This window comes from Vigna radiata, chromosome 8 (genome assembly GCF_000741045.1).
Source record: "Vigna radiata var. radiata cultivar VC1973A chromosome 8, Vradiata_ver6, whole genome shotgun sequence".
Classification (NCBI taxonomy): Eukaryota; Viridiplantae; Streptophyta; class Magnoliopsida; order Fabales; family Fabaceae; genus Vigna; species Vigna radiata.
Window position 1 is genome coordinate 5,074,161 of NC_028358.1, and position 6,876 is coordinate 5,081,036.

Sequence of the window (6,876 nt, forward strand, 5' to 3'; positions counted from 1 at the left end):
GTTAAAAGAAGTTTTTCATATATATATATATATATATATATATATATATATATATATATATATATATATATATATATATGAAAACCTGAGTTCTGAGGAGTTGTAATTTTTAAATGAGTGAGTGGGTGTGAGATCTTTTGTTTATAGCAAGTTGTTTTTTCTAATCTTGATTGTTCTTATAGGATCGAATCTAGCCACTTCCTTCTTCCAGAGAAATCCATGAGTGAGGGAAGTGTGATGTTTTTGAAGTTGGTTGCAAGGTGCATCAGCATCAGTATCAGCTGAGATATTCTGGTGTGTGGTTCCTAGCATGGAGGAAGAAATCAAACATAGAACACCCAGAAAAGACAACCTCGTAATTTCTCACAAAGGTGCCTCCTCAACAATCCCTTCTCCCTCTAACTCACAGACCCAGCATGGTTTCCAGAATGTGCTTCATCAGGCAGCCAAGAACAGTAATGTCGATGCTGCTCATAGATTTAAAAAAGCTGAAGAATCTCTTCGAACTGTCATGTACTTGAGTTGTTGGGGTCCTAACTAATGCCTCAGCTTCATCAAATCCTCAACAACTTACTGCTGGGTATGATATTTAGACTCTCTTTGCATAAATTAAGAAAAAATAAACTTCTTTCATGAGTTAATATTATCATTTACTTTTATGTGAATTAATTTTAACTCAAATGCAGTCTTTTTATCAGTGTTTTTCTCTGAAAAAAGAAAAATATGCAGCAGTCGTAGTGTACATAGAGCTTTTCAGGTGTCGAATCTCTGTTATCTGTTATTACGAGAATGTTGGAGTGCTTATGTAACTTTTTATATTTGTATGTGAAAATTGGTAGAACTATTATGCATAGAGCTTGAAAAACTGGATTGGGAGTACAATGCTTTAACATTTACCAAGAAAGTTGGTAATTTGTGATAGTGATTGATGAAGAAAGAATATATACAGTAGCAAGTGGTGTTTATCCAAAACAGTGCATGATGAATAATAAAATGGAGTAATGGCTGAACTTGACGGGGAAAACAAATACATCAAAGGTAAAACAATAGGATAATGAAAAATATCCATTTTCAAGGAACTATCCAATCCGATGAAATGAACAAAATTGTCAATTTCAATTTCTCATAGAAGACGATATTTTGAAAACACTTTTTCATAATTTTTTCGATAATAAGATATGTGTTATTATTTTAATTGGTTTATTTGAATTTATATTTAAAAAAGTATTTGAAATGGACTAATCATAATTTACGACGATGTATGTATTGTCAAAAAATTATTAAAAAATATTGTTAAAAATACTTTTCCCTTCATTTTAATCCATTTAGATTGTTCATGGGCTCCACTACTCACACATTCCAATCTTATTTGGACCTAGTTTGGATCTTAAGCCCCTCTGACCAAACACTGTTCATGGACCCGTTATCTCCTGCAGTCATTGCTCACGTTCAATGGGAGTTACTCCCTATACCTCCCCAATTCCAACCCCCATCCCTCCAATTTTTTTGGATTTTTTTTTAAATACAAAATTAATCTTTATGTTTTTTTTTATTTTTACCGTTTTACACCTATTTACTAAAGTTAACCTACTCTTTTACAGTCTGCCTCAGTCAAAACACACAGACTCAAATTCCTCTCCTTCGTATTCCCACCNCCACCCCCACCAAAGCTTTTGAAACGCTCCTCCTCCAAACGCTCTCTGCAACTCTCACTCTCCCATTTATACGTTAAAAATATATTTAAAAATAATACATCAAAACATATAAATTCCATTATTAAAATATCTGAAAATTAATATAAAAAGTAAACTAATAAAACAAATCTTAAAAATGGAATGGGGGGTGGGGGTTAGAATTGGGGAGGTACAGGGAGTAACCCCCACGTTCAATTCAGTATCTGTTATCAGTTATCTTCGTAATTACCACTACAAAATAAATATACTTAACTTTCATAAACTTAATTTTAGTCTTTAAAATTTTGTCCGCCTTTTTATTATTTCAAAAAATTTAAATCTTTATTTTTACTTTGGAATATTAAAAAGTAGATTTAAATTTAAATCATTTTTATAAAATAAATTTTCTACCTACTTATTTAATATAAATTTTTGTTATATCTTTTATTGACGTGAGATCTTCAATAAATGATTTAGTTTTTCAATTATAATTTTTCTTATTTTATTTATCTAATTCTGAGAATTTTAAATATTTTTAGGCTAAAATATATATATTATTTTCTACCTACTTATTTCAATAGTCACCTATTAACATAACACTACATATTATTCAATAGTCATGCAACCCTTTTTCTCGATACATAAGTAATTAACCAGAAGACAAATCATTAATGGCTTCTTGTTACATGAAATTGAAATACATGACAAGCACTATAAGTATCAAAATTAATATTACTCATATACAACGATGAAAAGCCATTTAACTTTAATTATTAATAACTAATATACTTCTTTTACTCCCAATTTTCATTAGGTCCTTTTAAATTAACATTATCAATAGTAATAGTGATAAATAGATAAATACAGGATGTGATCGAGAAAGTTAACTCTTAAAAACTAGAGTTATAGATGCTTTAAATAATAAAATAAAACTAAGTTAACTATTACTTTATCTAATAAATATTAAGAGAGAATAAATAAAATTAAAACAATTTTTTATCATTTTTTTATTAAAAAATAAATATTAAGAGAGAATACCTTAAAAATTATAGTTATAAGTTATGCTTTACCTTATTACGATATTAGTGGTTTTGTTAATAATTAATTAAGATTTATATTTGAATTATTTTTGTAGAATGTATACTAAAGTTTAGTTATTTGTAGAAAGATAAGATCTAATAATATTGAAATTAAAATTTAGAAAGAGTATTTAAAATAGGGTTAAATATGTTTTTGGTCTCTTAACTTTAATTGAAAATTGAAATAAGTCCATATTCAAAACTTTGACCTAATTTAGTCCATCAATTTTAGAAATGTATGAATTTAGTCTTTTTAACTAAATTTTGTTAACTTTATTTGCTGTTTCAACGGCGTTTCTCGGTTAACATTGAATTAAAAATGTGTCAAACATTGTAAACAACCCAAATGCTATCATAAAACGTGCTTGAAACATCAAATAAATCTAACATTTACTTAAAAGGACTAAATTCATACATTTCTAAAGTTGGAAGACTACATTAAACCAAAACTTTAAAGAAAGACTAATTCTGATTTTCACTAAAAGTTAAGAGAAAAAACATAATTAACTCTTAAAAAACTCTTAAAAAAAATAAGATAAGATGTAGTATGCATTAAAGACAAATATAATAAATATATATTATAACACTGTTGGATTAGTGTTTCTCTTGATATGCCCCGACCAAATCACCATCATTGAATAAACAATGGTGCACAAAAAACACTCCCAAACTACGGGTCCAAAATTGTTATATTATGGGCTTTTGGGAAAACCATGTGCAAGAGCCTTGCAATAATGCTAGTGGCAGCAGCCAGAAATGATTAAAGTATGCAAACTCAACTATAGTCTCTCAGCTGTAACAAGACAAAAGAGTATCATTAAAAGACAGAACTGCTATGTCAATGTGGCAACCTAAGATACGGAGAGTGAGGAGAAAAACCTATGGCTACCTATTACTGCAAACCACCTATTACAAACAAAATAGCATCCGGTTTTTGCTCTCCAAGCCTCCATCTTTAATCTATATAAGCACCAGATTACGTTCAAAGTTTGTAACTTCACAGTACACAGTAAAGGATAACTTAATATGTGTGCAAATCGTGGAGCTTTGGTGGTTGCAACCACTGTTGGAGTAGTGGAGACGTTGAAGGATCAAGGGTATTGCAGAATGAACAACACAATGAAATCTATGGCTCAACATGCCAAGAACCAAATAGGCTCAGCAACTCAGGCCATGAAACTGGATTTTTCTTATTCTTCTTCTTCAGCAATTTCAAATAAGCTCAGAGATGAGAAAAGAAGGAACGCAGAGGAGTCTCTAAGAACAGTCATGTATTTGAGTACTTGGGGTCCCAATTCTTAGACTTAGAACAATTATGATTAATATTAGCGTAAATATTGGCATAAAGATATGATATATCCCACTGATTAGCCACGTAATTCTATAAATTATAGCAATGTTGGTGAACTGATTTTGCAAAATTTTAATCGTTGGGGTGTGTGTGTGTGTTACGATTAGATGTATATGACTTAAATTGCCACACACAAAAAAAAAAAACAAAAAATCTGCTTCCAAATTTGTGTGATTTCATTTTTTTTTTCAGATTTACTATTACTTATGGAATTACTTCTTACAGTTTTTATTTCACATCTTATTTCAAAATAAGATGTCAACACAATTATTTTTTATGAACAACACTATCCTATGCTATATGCCTATGTGATTCCCACCAAAAAGCCTATTAAGGGTTAATATATTTTTACAGAATGTAATCCTATCTTGTATGAGACTAATACATATATGGTACTAATCACTTGTGATAGATGTGACGTGAGTTTTTTCTAATTAAAATGAAAAAAAAAAAGTTTTTTTTTTTTACACTAGGGCGTTGGGATAGAAGAGAAAGATTTTTCTTTTATCCAAAATAAATCTAAAAATTGATTGATGTAATAATGAGGTACTGAAAAAGAATAAAATAATGTATTTGAACTCAGAAATTGAAAATAAAAAGTATCGTATGTAGCCCACACTTTTCTTTTATTTCTCTAAGATTAGAATATAATTAATTTGAAGTTCGTTTGGTCTTTTTATAGAAATCTATTAGCACATAGCTCGCAAGCCCGAGCACTTGAATTGAAGCATAAGGAAGAAAGAAAACGGCAAACAAGAGCTTATCTCACTCTTAAACACAAACAAATATGAGGAAAGGAAAGGCTATGGAGTCCATATTTTGATTAGAAAACGAGTAAAAAAGTTGTAGATATATACTATTATTCCTATTAAATTACAAGTAGAAATGATTAAAATTCTCTTAACACTGTTGAATAAATTTAAATGTGGATTTAAATACGACTAGTTACATTTAATAGTTTTATTATAATTAATTGAGTTAGGAGATTGTAAAGGTAAATATTTGTATCTAAGACTAGCAGTTGAAAGGGCTATAAGTAAGGGTTTATAAATAGCTTATATATCCTTTACAGAATGTGTGATAAAAAGTAATAATATTAGAAAGTTTCTTTTCAAAAAACTTGTTGTTTACAAATTGACAAAAAGTGCTAGAATTTGAGTGTTTAAGTGTTTAAAAGTTTTAAAAAAATGTCAACCTTACAAATAATATATCTTTATCTTAGTTGACAAAACTCGTCAACTATGATATCTAGAGTCTATATATGAAGGCTTTCTTTGGTTTTCATAAAATACGAGAAATAGTTGAAAATAGTCATTAAAAAGTAATAGACATGAAAGAATTGTCGAATGCATAACTTATTCCATTGAGAGCATCCATAGCAAAGGACAACGTAACTTTGTACGTATTATATCAAATTGTCAATGAGTCAGGCTTCGAGAAGATAACAAATGTGACATCTTCAAAATAAGAAGGATATTGGAGAAGACATAAAGGGGATAATTGCATAAAACGAGTTAGACTTCAAATTCTTAAAGTTGAGCTTGAGAGCATAAGAAAGAAAGAGGTTGAAGGAGTAGTCGAATACATCTCTCAGATTGAGATCGTGGTGAATATGCTTAGAAGGAATAGAAAAACACTAGATACTAGTTGAGTAGTGGACAAAATCTTGAGGTTATTAACCAACGACTTTGAGAATATAATATGTTCTCTTGAAAATTCCAAGGATTTGTCAAAGCTATGAGATGAAGAGCTTGTTGGATCACTTCAGATGCATGAGCAACTAAAGAAGAAGTGGGAGCCACTTGATTAACTACTCCAAATAAAGGAAGAAGCTCAAAACACTCAAGGGAGGGATGATACCAAAGAGGTAAAGGAAACAACTTCGTGGTAAAAGTCATGGACAAGAAGTAGAGAAAGAATAGTCCAACAAATAAAATTGGTGTGGAAGAGGACGAGATCCGTGGAAAAGAGGTCAGTTGAACAACTCAAATGTGTTGAGTGTTTCAACTATGACAAGTATGACCATTATGCAAAGAAGTGTTACTCGGATAAATGTTTCAATTAAGTTAGACATTTTGTTAAAAATTATTGATTAGAGGACAAGAAAGAAGAGACTATCAACCTTCTTATAAGAGAATTGTTCAATTTTTCAAAAAAAGCTTGACCTATTAACAGAAACCTGATCAATGACAAGTCAACCACAAAGATAAAAACCTAGTTAGGACAAGTTAGTCAAAGTTAAAAAGTCAGTCAATGCAAAGAACAGATTGGTCACTGAAAATGAAGATAACAAGTCAACCACGAGAACAACAAAATCAGTCATAAGATAGTAAAAAATTTAATCAACTATGAAAAAAGCAAGCACAATATTAAAAAAAGTTATAGAACAAATTATGGAACCTAAATGAAAAATAGAAAAATAGAGATAAATAGAGATAAAAAGAAATTTAAGTTTATAGAAGAATATATAAACTTAATTGTGGTTAGTTGTATTTGATAATTTTATTATAATTAACTTATAGAAAATTACAAAGGTCAAAAGATTCTTTGTAATGATTATATCATACATATGATAATAGTTGTTGTTGTTGGTTATTTTAAATTGTTAATGTTTTAAAATAAATCTCCTATTTATTAGGGAGAATAAGTCATTAGTCAGTTAGCATATTTTATTCCTAGATAGGTGCTGTTTTAAATTTCAGTAACTGCCCATTATTCAGAGCAGTTGTGATATTCTGTTTTTTTTTGGCTTTTATAAGTCACGCTTGATTAT